The sequence below is a fragment of the Pleurodeles waltl genome, chromosome 12 (genome assembly GCF_031143425.1).
Source record: "Pleurodeles waltl isolate 20211129_DDA chromosome 12, aPleWal1.hap1.20221129, whole genome shotgun sequence".
In the NCBI taxonomy this organism is placed as follows: domain Eukaryota; kingdom Metazoa; phylum Chordata; class Amphibia; order Caudata; family Salamandridae; genus Pleurodeles; species Pleurodeles waltl.
The window spans coordinates 150,414,020-150,430,636 of record NC_090451.1 but is presented as its reverse complement, the minus strand read 5'-3'; positions in this window follow the sequence as shown (position 1 = coordinate 150,430,636).

The following is a 16,617-nucleotide window of genomic DNA, read 5'->3' as shown; positions in this document are numbered from 1 at the left end:
GAATGTGGAGAGATATCACCAAGTAGTGGGTTTTGTGTGAAAAAATGAATTGTTCAATCCGAATAAAGTTCTAAGTAAAAAAAGGCAGTGGTTCTGAAATTATAAAACAAAGCATCTACAAACCATTAATGCAAGGCCCAGGGTTTATATGAACCTTACTGTGCACATATTTTACCCCTTGAGGTGTTTGAGTGGTGATATTGTAATTTATAGAGTAAAACATTGTGCTCTCTGTTAGAAAAGGTGTGTAAAAAGCAATGTGTTACTTTACAAAGTGTTATGGAACCATGTTTGAAGACATGGTATAACTTAATTGTGGATAACAAAAATGCAGTGTTTGAGACTTTTGTAACAGAAAGGAACATGAAGTTAGTGGTGCAGTACATTTAAATATGGGATTGTGGGTGAAAATGTAGAAATCTTCGGAGAATGAAGTGATGTATCATTGTTATCAATTAATGATCAAAATGGAAAACAGAAGCTCTGAAAACAGAAGTACCATGATACACAATATATGGAGGAGTAAAAAATGTTTTCTTTGCAAGAAGGATGGAACAGTGTCTGTGGAAATTCAGGATAAAAATTAATTGCACAACTGATGATGTTCTACTGCCTACAACAACTTTTATAACCCTTAGAGAAGTTTGTTCTGTGAAGCTCTGATTGTTTCAAATGTCAAAATGTTCTGCCTACTTAATTAGCAAAAAGGTGTTTTACTCTTATCAGGAGGGGGTGGTCTGACTGAGCATTGCCTACTTGGGCAGGAACAGTGTCACCATGTTCAAAAGATGTGGAAGCCCCTGAGGAATTCTCAAGTTCTGCATCATGACTACCTCATCTCAAACAAGTTGTTTATGTTGTGTGTTTGCAGTTCCTAATATAGTTTGTTAATATAGTTGCTGGTGTTTTGTAATGTTACATTATTTCATTGTAATAAAAAAGTTTAATGTCACTAGTGTTTTTTTATTTTTATTACAAGTTATTCGAGATTTAAGCATTATTAAAGTATTGGAATGTTGACTAAAACTGGCGGTTACAAATTCAGGGACTGCACAAGTGGTCCTGCATGCATATGTGCCCATACAGTACTATGCAAATCTTTTATACCAGAGAGACTTGCTAGTGTAGAAGCCAATTATTTGAATACCCTACTATGCCGACTTGTCATGGAAGAGTCAGGGCTCAGTAGAGAGATCAGTCCTTGTCCACACTGTAGTATAGAAAGCTCTCATTAAAGAGAGAGGTCTTGGCACATAGGACAATTCATCCCCATACTCTACTTTGCACTGCTGTCAGCTGGTGGAGATGTGGAAGGGGAGGGGCAGTTCTTTTGCACATCTTAGTATATAAGCTTGTCACTCTGGAGAAACGTTTCAGTGCAGAGCTTTGCCTCCGTGTACACCGTACTGCACATGCCTGTCCCATAAGGAGATGCCTGAGAGAGAGGTGAGTATGTCCTTACATTCAAATATGCACACTTGTCCAAGACACAGTGTCACCCGAGAGGATACTCTATTTTCTACTAATGACATTCATTATCATGAAGAGAGGTATGAGCAGCGACAGCAGTATCTACCCACATCGTATTTTGCACTTGTGACTCTGGGGAGTTTCTCACTTGAGAGGGCAGTGTGTTTTAATATCATAGTCTCTATTATGAGTATAATGGTAATTTCAACTGCATATTTTACTTGTACCCCTTTCACAATGGGGAGAAGTTTGACCACAAATGTGAGCCATTTTACACACCCTAACTTGCCCAGGCATTATCCAAGAGACACATCACAGAAGAGAGGCCAGTCTCTGTACACACTACTACGCAGACTACTCATTCAAGAGATGTGTCTCAGGAAAGAGGGCAGTTTCTCCCCGCAGCCTACTATGCTTACCTGTCGCTAAGAGGAGAGGTATGAGTAGAGAGATACACTTCTCCCAAATCCTGCTAGAGACACCTCTTACCCTGGTACCCTGGGTAGCAAAACTCTGGGTCATATAAATTATACCTATCACAACAGGATATGCTCAGTGAAAATGCAAATTGGATTATAAAAGTACGGACAGACGCTCGCGAACACAAAAACTGCCCCTTCACAGTGGAATTAGAAGACTGTGTGCCTGACTCTGGGAAGAGACTCGCGAGAATCACACATGCAATGTATAGGAGCATTATGGCTCTCGTGACTGTCTAATGCGAGTCATCAAGCAGGAAAAAAATGTGGTCCATAGTACAAACAACATACATATTAAAGGCATAGGGTAGCTCGGAATAGAGATTTTTCAGGTAACATTTTGAACAACTGTATTTTTTGTGTTTTTTTAAAATGTTTAACTTTTTTGTATTTTTTTTTAAAGGGATAGAACAAAAAACAAGAAACTGGGAGCAAAAATCAACATGTTCTTCAAAACAAAAGGAGAAAAATATAGAAAAAAAGAAATTAATGCCTAGGTGGGCATTTATGATCCTGGGCAAGAATGTCCCTTGCAGCCCTGCTTGTCTCAGGAGAAAACAATCTCCTTGCATAAACAGCAAAAAGGGGCTTTGTTCAGATATGCCCAGTTGTTCTCTGCTAGCTCAGTGAGTACCTGGGCTCTCATATTGTCACTAGGTTGACAAGATTTGGATACCCCTGAGGAGTTACAAAGCTCTGCAGCACAGTCTAACTCAGCCTGAGCAAGACGTTCAGGGTGCACAGCTCTCAAGTGTCACCACATCCCAGTGGTATTAATGAAATATTGCTTATTCCAGCTGCCCCTGCTGAATTCCCTTTTGAATATGTTATCAATTACATATTTCGCAGACACTTTCTTTCCACCAGGCCTCATCTGAAAAAATTGTCAGACCAAAGACTCCTTGGGTGGCTGAGGTAGTTGCCTTGCAGGAACAGGAGTAGGGTTCTAATTTGAATCAATGATGACACTCTGATCACAGAAAATCAGCAAAGCAGAGAAGTAGCCAAAAAGGTGTAATCAGAGAAAAAACAATAGGCAAATGATGCATTAAAGCAACACAGAAGAAATCTTTCTTGGCTAAAAAAAAAAGACATCCATATGAACCAATCACAATCCTTCCTTGGGATGTCTTTCTCCTCCTGGGTGTCTTGCGGGTGTCTCACAAGAGGTCTGCGAGATCATAAAAAACAGTGAACTTTCTTAGTATCTGAAATGCAACAATACATCAACTCTGTTTGTACTTTAAACAACACTTCTCATCTCCAAATCGACAAAAATACACTGTTATGAACTTAATTCCAAATGTACGATCTCACGGACGGCTCGCAAGAACAGGAGAGGATGTACAGCCCCCTAGTAGTCCATGTAAGGGCTTGTGTGTTGGGCTCCCACTATGGTCTCGAGAGACAGAGCTGTAAGTTTGCAAACAAAATAATTAATCGAATATATATATATACTGTACTGACTTTATTATTAAAGATTAGCAATCAATAATTAACTGAGTAGCTGAAAAAAACACTCTGTACAACAGATCAGAATGAAATTTGTAACACTACAATCTAGTGAGCCTCCCACAAGCCACCCAGGAGCCTCCTGCAAAAGCGATCACACACCTTAAAAATGGATGATTATAGTACATAGTGAAAACACATAGTTTACAGTATAGGTAAAAGTGATCAGTGTCTTTTTGAAATATAAATATTATGTTTATGTAAAGATAGATACAAAGACTATGAAAAGTATGCTGGGAATATTTCTTGATATGTTAGTTACATCAGCTAATATGTTGAATATTCTCAGCACAAACGTAGTTGGAGTAGTTAATTTCTAAGTATTTATAAATATATATATATATTTTTTTAAACCCTAGAAATTCACTGAAAAAAGCAAAGGTTAAAGTAACATTTTAGTTAGGTGTAATAAAAATATCTGTTATCATTTAAAAAAACTTTGAAATTCACTCTGAAACCAAAGGTTAAAGTAACATTATAGTTAGGTAAATTTCTCTGTGATAATGTTAATGTTTTGAAATAAAAAATAAAAAAAACACAGAAATTCCCCAGTTACAGTTAGAAGCACTAACTATAACTTGTGCCCCCGCAATGCACTGCTTATGACCTCACATATGACTTCACTCATTACATGTTCTATGACATCATTGCTGACATCACTAAGGACGTTTTTAGAGTTTATGGGTGGCTAAGGGTATTGGACGGTAAGGGTGATTTTGGGTTTTGGGGTGTGTAGGGTCATTGGGTGGTGAGGGTGTTTTTAGGGTTTAAGGGTGGGTAAGGGTGTTGGGTGCTAAGGTTATTTTTAGGGTTTAGGGGTGGGTAAGGGCATTGGGTGGTAAGGTTGTTTTTAGGGTTTAGGGGTGGGTAAGGGCATTGGGTGGTAAGGGTGTTTTTAGGGTTTAGGGATGGGTAAGCGTATTTTTGGGGTTTGGGGGTGGGTGAGTTTAGGGGTCTATGAGGGTGTATAAATATATATATATATATATAGAGAGAGAGAGAGAGAGAGAGAGACATTTATAAAGATGGATATATATACACACACACACAAATATATATATCTATATATTATAGGGATTTCACTTAACTGATATATACTTACCTTTTAGTTGTAAAGGCATATGTGGTAAAGGCATATGCATGGTAAAGACTTCTGTGGTGAAGGCAATGCATGGTAAATGCATTGTGTGGTAAAGGATGCATTGTAGAGGGATACATCCCTAACCCAGCACATAAATCTGGTAAATTCCCAGAGAATGGGGCATTACTGTGTAGATCAAAATTGTCTGGGTGAAATTCCAGACATAGTCCCTCATTACAACCCTGGCGGTTGGTGATAAAGTGGCGGTAATACCGCCAACAGGCTGGCGGTAACTACTGCCAAATTATGACTATGGCGGAAAGAGCTCAGATAGATAGCCACTTTAACACACCGACCGCCACGGCAGAAACAACAGGCAGTAGCCACCTACAGCCAGGTGGAAGTCAATGTTCCGCCCACCCTCTAATGACCCTGCAACCTGCCACCTTTTCCAGGGCGGTCCCAACGACATCAAAAGCCTGGCGGAAACAGAGCACAGAAGGGAAACTACTCACCTTTGGAGACACAGTGAACAACCACGCCGCCATGGAGCCTGAGCTGAAGATATTTCCTATGATCTTCTACATCCTGCTCCACCACGAACACCAATGACGGCGAAGATGACCACAGTGAGTACAGCCGCCTAGCATACAGGGGAGGGAGGGAGGAAAAAGTGAGTGACACACACATCCTGCTCCACCTCGAACACCAATGACGGCGAAGACGACCACAGTGAGTACAGCCGCCTAGCATACAGGGGAGGGAGGGAGGAAAAAGGGAGAGACACACACATGCACAACACACACACCCCCACCCCAACACCATACACACAATCAGATGCAATAATAAAACATACATACCCCGTACCCCTCAGGAATAATGCAAAGACAACACGAATAGATGAAAGTGAGTGTAATAAATAAATATATCTAAAATACGTACAATCAGTCTAAAGGTATATACATATGTACAAATCAAGGGACACTGCCCTGTCCTCACCGTGCGTGGGCCACAGGGCCACATCACAAAGTCCAAGGCCCCAATTGTCTCCTGCAACAACACAGAGAGAACACTTCAGGGGCATCAGTTCGAAAATAGGCAGGCACCTCAGGGGCACAGGGAACAGGGGGCACCTCAGCCGGCAGATGGAACAACACTACTGGTCCTGGAGGGGCCAACATGCCCATTGATCTTTGTCCTGGGGAGTGCAAGACCACAGTCTCTCAAGTGGGTAACTTGCCCACATGCTCTGGAGGGGTCAACATGCCCTGGGCTATTGGTCCTGGGGAGTGCAAGGCCACAGTCTCTCAAGTGGGTGACTTGCCCACATGCTCTGGAGGGGGCAACATGCCCATTGCTCTGTCCTGGGAAGTGCAAGGCCAGAGTCTCTCAAGTGGGTGACTTGCCCACTGGTTCTGGAGGGGGCAACATGCCCTGTGTTTGGTCCTGGGGAGTGCAAGGCCACAGTCTCTCAAATGGGTGACTTCCCCACATGCTCTGGAAGGGGCAACATGCCAATTGCTCTGTCCTGGGGAGTGCAAGGCCACAGTCTCTCAAGTGGGTGACTTGCCCACTCGTTCTGGAGGGGGCATCGTGCCCTGTGCTTCTGATCCTGGGGAGGATGGGGTGAGTGGGTGCCATACCCACTGGTTCTGGAGGGGACATCGTGCCCTGTGCTTCTGAACCTGGGGAGTGCAAAGTCACAGTCTCTCAGCTGGGTGTCATTCCCACTGGATTTGCAGGGGCAGGCCACAAGACAGCCCACGGAGGCAGGTCTAAAGAATGTCCGCTGGTGGTGACGGCTGCTCAGTGGTGGCAGTGGTGCTGCTGCTGCTGGTGGTTGTGGGGGGAAGCTGCAGCCCATCCCCTGCAGCCTCTTACAGCTGACCACTGCTGGTGGCGGTGCTGCTGCTGGTTGTCGGGGGAAGCTCCAGTCCATTCCCTGCAGCCTCGGACGGCTGCACAACCATGGCTGGTGGTGGGGGCTCCGACTGAGTCCCTGCACCAGGCCTCTTCTCCTTCTTGCCTGCTGGTGCCGGCCCCTTGCCCTTCCTGGCTTCAGCTGGGGATGGCTCCTTGCTCTTCAGGGTAGCAGCTGGTGCTGGCCCCTTGCCCTTCCTGGCAGCAACTGGGGATGGCTCCTTGCCTTTCCTGGCAGCAGCTGGGGATGGCACCTTGCCCTTCCAGGCAGCACTTGGGGCAGGCACCCTTTCCGTAAGGCTGGCTGGTGGCCTGGATCCTTTACCACCACAAGTTGCTGTGGACACTACTAGGCCCGTGGACTGGGTATCTGAGGTGCTTGCCTGGGTTTTACCTACCCTGACCAGATGAGAAGGACAGGGGAGAGGGGTAGGGAAGAGGTCAATGGTGGAGAGGAAAAACTTCTTAGGGACATTGTGGCGGGACGAGGGAGAAGGTTTGGGAGTGGAGGAAGAGGGAGTGGTTGTGGGAGGTGTCTGTCTGCTGTGTTTGGGTGCAGGTGCATGGGATGGATGCTGTTGTGAGGTGGATGGCTGTTGGGTGTCTGGGTGCTTGCGTTTGTGTACCTTGGGAGGGGGGGCACAGACACAGTGGGAGAGGACACAGGGGGCGTGTGCATGGCTGTTGGGTGGTGTCTGTCAGTGAGGTGTGTGTCCTGTTAGGTGTGCTGGTGATGGCGGTAGTGGATGAGAATGTAGTGCGTGCAGGTGTGAGTGTAGACGCAACTGGGAGGGAGGTGGAGGAGGAGGAGGGGGACACAGTGGAGACAGTAGATGTTGGTATGTCTGCATCGGGATGGTGTTTGTGTGAGTGCCTGTTGGATGAAGTGTGGTGCTTGTGTTTGCCTGAACCACTCTTGTGTGTTGTCTTGTGTTCATGCTGGTCTGTCTGTGTGCTTGGGATAGGTTGGGGTTGAGGGGAATGGGACTGGGTAGATGAAGTTGGAGGGGGGATGGTGGAAACAGGGACAATGGCTGCCATCAGAGAGGAGGCCAGAGCCTGGATTGATCTCTGTTGGGCCACCACTCTGCCAGATGATGCTAATGCACATAAGGACAGGGTGACAAAACAAAAAGGGGGGGAGACAAAAGAAACACTTGGTCAATGGCTGCATCCAACACCACCGTTGGCGTACACAGAACCCTCACACACAGGGAACAGGCCTACGCACTATGCAATGCACTACCAGTAACAATGCTAGTCACCAGGGCATGGAGAGGGACACATACTGCCAACTGCAGCATACCTGGGACCCACACAGCCCTGCCCAGTAGTGGATGCCTACAAGCTAGGTAGGAGGAATATCACATCAGAACCCTGGCCAACATGGGACCTACTCTGCAATGTCAGGCCTGGGCTAGGGGCACTCACAGACACACATCCCCCACCCGGATACCACACTACCATGCGTAAGTTGTAATGATGGGAACTGTACTCACCCCCTTATGGCTGCTGTGATGCCCATCCAGCTCCGGATAGGCCACTGCCAGTATGCGGGCCATCAGGGGGGTCAGGGTTCAATGGGCACCCCCTCCTCGTTGGGAGGCCATCCTCAGCTGGGCCTCCATCGTCTTCCGTGCCCAGCGTCTCAGGTCCTCCCACCATTTCCGACAGTGGGTGCTCCGTCTGCCGTAGACCCCCAGGGTCTGCACATACTTGGCGATGGCCCTCCATATACCCTTCTTTTGATGGGCGCTGACCTGCAGAGAAAATACACACAGGGAAAGGTATTACTTAGACCGTCCTGCCTGTTACACTCACGGCCCACCATACCCTTTTTGCACAGACATGGCCTAGCACACAAGCTGCACGCCGCCAAGGCGACATCCACCAACCCCCCCACACGAGGCCTTCACACACACCACTCCATGCATTCATGCCCTATGCATCGTGCTCACAATGTACTCACCTGTTGGTCTGGAGGCCCATACAGCAGTCCGTACTGGGGTAGGACTCCATCCACCAGTCGCTCCAACTCCGCCGAGGTAAAGGCAGGGTCCCTTTCCCCAGTCACACGAGCCATGGTAGGTTCCAGACACAGGTCACAGCAGCACTTGCAGTGTAGGTCCTCTCCTGTTGAATGTCAGGTAGCAAGTGAGTGAACAGATAGAAAATGGCTGTGATGTTTGCGACGGTGCATACCGTCACCGCTGGCATATATCACCAATGGCCACTGTACCCCATAGGGGCCAACATTATCCAATGAGGCGTTGAACTGCGGTTCTCGACCGCCTCTCGCAACGGCGCACAACATCAGCAGAATTACCTCACTTCCACCTGTCCAGGCACACAGGACAGGCGGATACCATTTCGGGGGGGAGCAGGCCCTGGATTACAACTGCGTCACAGTTCACAATTGTACAATCTGGACAAACGCCACATAGACATTTCAAAATAATATCATGCATTGTACTGTTGTGGCTACAATGTAGTTTATGACCGGCTCCTCACTCTTTTGCCCCCTAGATTGCAACCGCTGTGGATGAATAGCAGATGGAGATATACCCAGGTACAGACCCCTGGTAGACTTGGCAACACTGGAGGACAGGCACATTATCCTCACCTACAGACTTGTAGGGCCACAATCACGGAGCTGTGTGCCCAACTGGAGCCTGACCTGATATCTGCTATCCGTCACCACACTGGGATCCCCCCTCTTGTGCAAGTTTTATCAGTGCTCCATTTCCTGGCAACTGGTTCTTTCCAAGTGACAGTGGGCTTGGCAGCTGGAATGTCACAGCCAATGTTCTCAATAGTGCTGACAAGAGTGTTGTCTGCCCTGATTAAACACATGTGCAGCTACATTGTTTTCCCCCAAGTGGATGATTTGGTCACAGTGAAGGCATACTTCTATGCAATGGGACATATCCCCAACATAATTGGGGCGATTGATGGAGCACATATTGCATTTGTCCCCCTCCGGCAAAATGAACAGGTCTACAGAAATTGAAAGAGTTTTCATTCCATAAATGTCCAGATGGTGTGCCTGGCAGACCAGTACATCTCCCACGTCAATGCGAAGTATCCTGGGTTTATGAACGATGCTTTTATCCTGAGGAATAGCAGCATCCCAAATGTGATGGCCCAACTACAGAGGCACTGTGTGCGGCTAATAGATGAACCTAGGTTCCCACCAAGTGGATGTTGGTGTATGGGTATGGTGTGGGCCATAAGGGATAGTGTGTGGCTAAATGTTGTCCCTCGATATTTGCAGGTGACTCTGCTTACCCCAACCTATCATGGCTACTGACCCCTGTGAGGAATCCCAGGACAAGGGCAGAGGAACGATACAATGAGGCACATGGGCGAACAAGAAGGATCATTGAACGTACCTTTGGTCTCCTGAAGGCCAGGTTTCGGTGCCTCCATCTAACAGGTGGATCCCTGTGCTACTCACCCAAGAAGGTCTTCCAAATAATCGTGGCATGCTGCATGTTGCATAACCTTGCCTTGAGACACCATGTACCTTTTCTGCAGGAGGAGGGGGCTGGAGATGGCTGTGTGGCAGCAGTGGACCCTGTGGACAGTGAAAATGAGGAGGCAGAGGATGAGGATAAGGACACAAGAACTGCAGTGATTTGTCTATATTTTCAATGACACACAGGTAAGACAGTAGTACTTCACATTTCATTGTCATTTTTTTTTAGATTGTCACTGGCAGGCTGTGATTTCCCACTTCCCACTCACTGTACCATTTGGTAACTCTTTTTGCAGATGTTGGTGCCCCACTATCGCTCCTGGTGTGTTCACTGCAGCCAACTACAGGTCTTTCCTATGTGCACATTACTGTACAGTTGAATTGCAATGTTTGAAGCTTGTTAAACTAATACATACTTAAATCATTTGACATTCTCCATACTTGTATTTTTAAAAATTGTGTTTATTCCAGTGCTAAGAAGAAAAGGGGTAGGTGCAATGGGCTGGGGTGATGATGGAGGAAAGTCCAGGGTATAGTTCGAGTCTATTTGTAGCACAGGTGCATTGTCCAAGGGGACATAGGAAGGAGAGCAATGGCATTTCAAGGTGGACAGGGTGACAGAGTGGAACATAAGGGTGACAATCAGGAGAGTCTCATTTCCTGGGGGGTCTTGGCAATAGTCGCTGGCTTCTGCCTGGATCACAAGGAACGTTTGCGGGGTGGTTCTCTTTCTGCAGGGAAGGGGTGCTGGTGGCCTGGTGGTCCTGTGGCAGGGCCTCCTGTCCACTAGCAGCAGCGGAGGTGGAAGGTTGTTCAATTGTCTGGCTAGTGGCAGGGGCCCGCTGTTGTGAGGCTGCCTCCCTTATAATGTTGGCCATGTCTGCCAGCACCCCTGCAATGGGGACCAGGGTGGTGTTAATGGCCTGCAGGTCCTCCCTGATCCCCTGGTACTGTCCCTCCTGCAGCCGCCTGTTCTTCTGCACGTTGGCCAGGATCTGGCCCAGCGTATCCTGGGAATGTTGGTATGCTCCCAGGATCTCAGAGTGTGCCCCCTGGAGAGTCGGTTCCCTGGGCCTGTCCTCCCCCTGGCCCACACCAGTCCTCCCAGCTTCCCTGTTGTCCTGTGCCTCTGTCCCCTTAACCATGTGCCACTGACCCCAGGTCCCTGATTGCCTTGGGGGTGAGGTGTGCCCTGGGGTCCCTGTAGTTGTGGACACACTGCTGATTGGCGTGTCCTGGGGACAGAGGTATGGGTACGCTGGGTGGGTGCTGTGGTGGTGTTTCCAGACGGGGAGACACTGTGGTGGTGTGTGACTGTGGTTGGGTAACAGACTATCCGGAGGTCCCTGATGGGCCAGGTTGGTCATCCAGATCCAGGCGAGCTGAGTCGCTGTCATCACTGTGGGCCTCTTCTGTGGGGGGACTGGCTAGTGCTGGCACCTCTTCTTCAGGGACATTGGCTGGGATACCTGTGAAGATGTAAATGCAGTGTTATTGTTTCTGTGTGTGACATTTTGTGCACGGGTGGGTTGCCCTGGCAGCTTTAACTTGTGTGAGTTGGTATGTGGTGGGCTAGCTGATTGGCTTGGCATTGGGATGGGTGAGATGTGATGGTGGGGTGTGTGGGTAGTAGTGGAGTGATGGGAGTGAGGGTGGGGATATGTGATGGCATGCAGGTAGGGAGGTGATAGAAATAGAGAGTTGACTTACCAGAGTCCAGTCCTCCTGCTACGCCTGCCAGGCCCTCAGGATGCATGATTGCCAAGACTGGCTCTTCCAATGTTGTTAGTTGTGGGGGAGGAGGTGGGGGTCCACCGCCAGTCCTCTGTACAACTAGTTGGTATCTTGCTACAGTGGAACGTGCCTTCCCCCGTAGGTCGTTCCACCTCTTCCTGATGTCACCCCTTGTTCTGGAGTGCTGTCCCACGGCATTGACCCTATCCACGGTCCTCCGCTATAGCTTCATCTTCCTAGCAATGGATATGTGCTGCACCTGTGCTCCAAATAGCTGTAGCTCTACTCAGACGATTTCCTCCACCATGACCCTTAGCTCCTCCTCAGAGAATCTGGGGTGTTGTTGTGGTGCCACGGGTGTTGTGTGAGTGGTGAGGGTGCGTAGGGTGATGTGTTGGGGTGTGTGTTGTGAGGTGCGTGAGTGGTGTATAGGTGATGGTGGTGTGTGGCTCTGGTTTTGTGAGTGGTCTTGCTGTCTCTCTCTGGTGGCAATTGTTTGTAATGGTAAAGGGTTGTGGGTAATATGGGTGTGTGTTTTTATAGTGGTGTGGGTGTGTGGGTGTGTGGGTGTGTGGGTGTGGTGTGTGTATGGGTGTCAGGTGTGTGTTATTTAAATTGACCAATGTAGTGGGGTTTTGTTTGAGTGTGTGTATTTTGAGCGCGGCGGTATGTACCACCAATGGTTTACCGCAGTTGAATGTCCACCGTGGTGATTCGTGGGTCATAATGTGATGGGCATTGTTCTGTTGGCGTAAAAGTGTGGTTTTTGATACTGCCAGTTTATCACTGACCTCTGGTGTGGCGGATTTGTGTGCGTGGCTGAATAGTGACGGATTGGTGAGTGTGTCATCGGTATGGTGGCGGCAGTCAGCATGGCGGTAAGGTGGGATTTACTGCTGATGTCATAATGAGGGCCCTAATTCTTAGTTCTGTGGGTATTAACACTTAAAATCACCAAGTGCTTTGAGCAGGTGTTAAAGCAGAGAAGGGGCGCAGGGCATGGCTGGCAGGAGGTGTGAAGGGAGGGTGACAGGGTACAGAGGAGGAGGGGAGGTGCACGGGTCAGAGCACGCGCTGCTGTAGGGTGGGGTGTGCGTGGCCGGGGCCAGGGGCAGAGGTCCGGCTGCACAAGCTTAAAGGAATATTACTGGCCGCACTCTAAATCTGGTAAACTCCAACCCAGGAAATTCGAGTGCTGGAACTTGGGGCCATTCGTGATCAGACCGAGTGGTATCTCATTCTCACCCGACCGCTCTGTACTTACTTAGGCCCGTATTTATACTTCGTTTGAGCCGAATTTGCGTCGTTTTTTTCGACGCAAATTCGGCGCAAAACTAACGCCATATTTATACTTTGGCGTTAGACGCGTCTAGCGCCAAAGTATGGGCAAATTGCGTCATTTTTTGGTGTGAACGCCATCCTTGCGTTAATGAGATGCAAGGAAGGCGTTCCCGTCTAAAAACAGACGCACATAGCGGTGCGTGGTATTTATGCTCCAGGGCAAAAATCACTCCCGCGCGGCAGGCAGTGCAAAAAAATGGCGCAAAGCACGAATAGCGTGAAATTTTAACGCCTGGGTCAGGGCAGGCGTTAAAATGGGGCAAACACACCTGTACTTAATCAGAACACACAGAACAAACAACAGAGCAGCAGAGCAGCAACAGGGAGACATGGAGGTGCTTTTTCTTCAACGTGCACGTAGACGCAGAGCCCTGCAGCAACAACAGCAGCCACAACAACAACAGCAGGGACCCCAAAGACAGCACAGAAGGCAGGAGAGGATATTCCGCCCAAGAACAACCCTGCATGGCCTCAGGGAACGAGACATCATCCAGAGGTACCGGTTGAACTGGCAGGCCATTCAGCAGCTGCTGACAAATATTGAACAGCAATTGGCCCCCACTTTAGTGACTCCACGCACTATCCCAACAGAAACAAAGCTGCTTGCCGTACTTCACATGCTGGCAAGTGGCTCGTTTCAGACAACTGGTGCCCTGGTTGGTGGAATCTCACAACCATCTTTCTCCGCATTCCTGCCTAAAGTACTGGATGCCATCATTGGACTGACACCCCGCCACATCTGCTTCCCTAACACAGTGCAGAAGCAGCAGGAAACAAAACAGGGGTTCTACGCCATCAGTGGCTTTCCGCACGTCCTTGGTGCAATCGACTGCACACACGTACGCCTTGTGCCACCTGCTGCGAGTGAACACCTCTACCGCAACAGGAAGCACACACATTCCATCAACGTGCAGGCCATAGTCGATCACCAAGGACTGATCAGCAACATTGTGGCCAAATATCCTGGGAGTGTACATGACGCATTCATCTTCCGTCACTGCACCATCAACCAACACTTCCAGGATGGACGGTATGGCAATGGACTACTTGTTGGTAAGGAGTAAAATCTACTTATATACTCACTGCACAGAAACCCTCTAGGATAAACAACACATACACCACAATAGCAACACCTAGACAGGGACACACTGAGGTACTCACATCACTAGCCATGTGTCACAAGTCACCATTGAACCTCTCACACATTTGAATTTACTCCACAGCTTAGTGTGAAGACATTCATGACTGTGGTTGCCTAAATGTCACCTTGCAAATTGGAAGTCTCACAATAACCTGTACACTAATACAATGCATAACTTTTAAGGGATGGGATGGCCTGGCTATGTTCATATGAACGTTTCTAATACCCTTTCATGTTTCAACTCTGCATGGAACTATCATCACACCCCCAGTGAGGACACACGGACACCTGTGTCACAAGTCACAATGCAAGGGAGGGCACACTGTACTTGAGAAACCAATACATCCTGCTGACAAACAGTTAGACAACAAACACTTGCTCAGCCAAGGAAAAAAAACAATGCCAAAGTTTCCACCAACAACCATAGGTTGTCACATTAGTACACAAAATAGTCACAGAAAACACAACACAACTACTGCCATCAAAGATACGTACAACAGTGCCTCCTACGTCTAATTGATACCATTCTGTGTTTCTCTTTCAGCTGATCAGGGGTATGGCATCCAGCCTTGGCTAATGACACCATATGGGAACCCAAATACTGCTGCTGAGCGGGCATACAATGACGCCCACAAGAGGACACGCAGCATTGTGGAGAGGACCTTTGGGATCCTAAAGTCAAGGTTCCGCTGCCTTGACATCACTGGCGGAAGCCTACTATACTCCCCAGAGATGGTATGCAAAATCATACTCACTTGTGCCATATTACACAATATTTGTGTACAAAGGAACATTCCCCTCCTTGAACCGGACCCAGACATGCCTGAGGATGATGATGAGGAGGATGCTGGCCTGCAACAGGAGGGGGAACAACCTAACACCGCAGCAGGAGTGCGTAGGCGCCAACAGCTTGTGAACAATTTTTTTACTTAAGTCATTATAATCACTTGTATTCCACACTTGTAAATAAACACAGATCACAAACACCACATCATGCTTTGGCCTATTCATTTCTGACCACCTTTAGTTTGAAATAGCTGAAGATGAATGTCGTCTCATTGATCAAGAATGCCATTAAAATTCATCACACCAAAAATAAACATCACAACTGTATGCACAGAGGGTAGGATGTGACATGTTACATTACCATACACAGAGCCCAACAAGAGTACAAATGTGACAATTAGACATGCCGGATCCAAACAACTGAAACAGTCTCTCATCCAGCCCAAAATTGGAGATCATTTGAAAGTCACATCACACGTGTTCAGAGACAGGGTGGGACCATCCATGTGTACGTGAACATGTCATCAATGGCTTCTCTCAAGTGTATGATGTGAGCAATACACAATTGGAACAACATCAGCTGACACTAACTCAGGAGGAGACCTTGAAGTTACAGTGACAACATACACACAGACAGGTCATACTGGATCCACATTCCCACACACATGTACACATATGTCATACAACCAACCTAATATTTGAAAGTAGACCATCACAGTTGTGTCCCAGTTTGAACCGAGCAGGAAGATTGTAACATGACACTAAACCAGTTTATGCAGAAAGGGACACAGACAAGCAAAACAATCTTCGCATTATCACATCGTGAACGCTGAGAGTCTTGCAAACTTAGGGGGTCATTCTGACCCTGGCGGTAATTACCGCCATGGCGGAGGTCGGCGGTAGCACCGCCAACAGGCTGGCGGTGCACCCATGGGCATCCTGACCGCGACGGTTCAGCCGCGGCCAGAAACGGACTTCCCGCTGCCCTTGAGAATCCGCCATGGCGGCGGAGCGCGCTCCGCTGCCATGGGGATTCTGACACCCCCTACCGCCATCCTGTTCCTGGCGGGTCTTCCGCCAGGAACAGGATGGCGGTAGGGGGTGCCGCGGGGCCCCTGGGGGCCCCTGCATTGCCCATGCCAATGTCATGGGCAATGCAGGGGCCCCCGTAAGAGGGACCCACAAAGAATTTCAGTGTCTGCTTTGCAGACACATAAATTTGCGACGGGTGCAACTGCACCCGTCGCACCTTCCCACTCCGCCGGCTCCATTCTGAGCCGGCGTCCTCGTGGGAAGGGTGTTTCCCGCTGGCCTGGCGGGCGGACTTTTGGCGGTTGCCCGCCAGCCCAGTGGGAAAGCCAGAATGACCGCCGCGGTCTTTCGGCGGGAACCGCTTGGCAGGCGGCGACCGCCGCCCGCCGCGGTCAGAATGACCCCCTTAGTCATATGACAATGGTATGCAACTTAGCTCCAAATCATCAATACTGCAAACGTCAAATGGGCTAATGAGATGAATGAATGGTCAACAGTCATTCATACCATATGGCCTTACATTCGCCCGCTGCTGCAGGTTTGCCAGGATATGATAAAAATACTCCATGGATACAGTAGCTATTCTGGATGGTCAAATCCTAGGGTGCTGGGGGCCTAACTCCACCTCTACCACCCCCAAAAC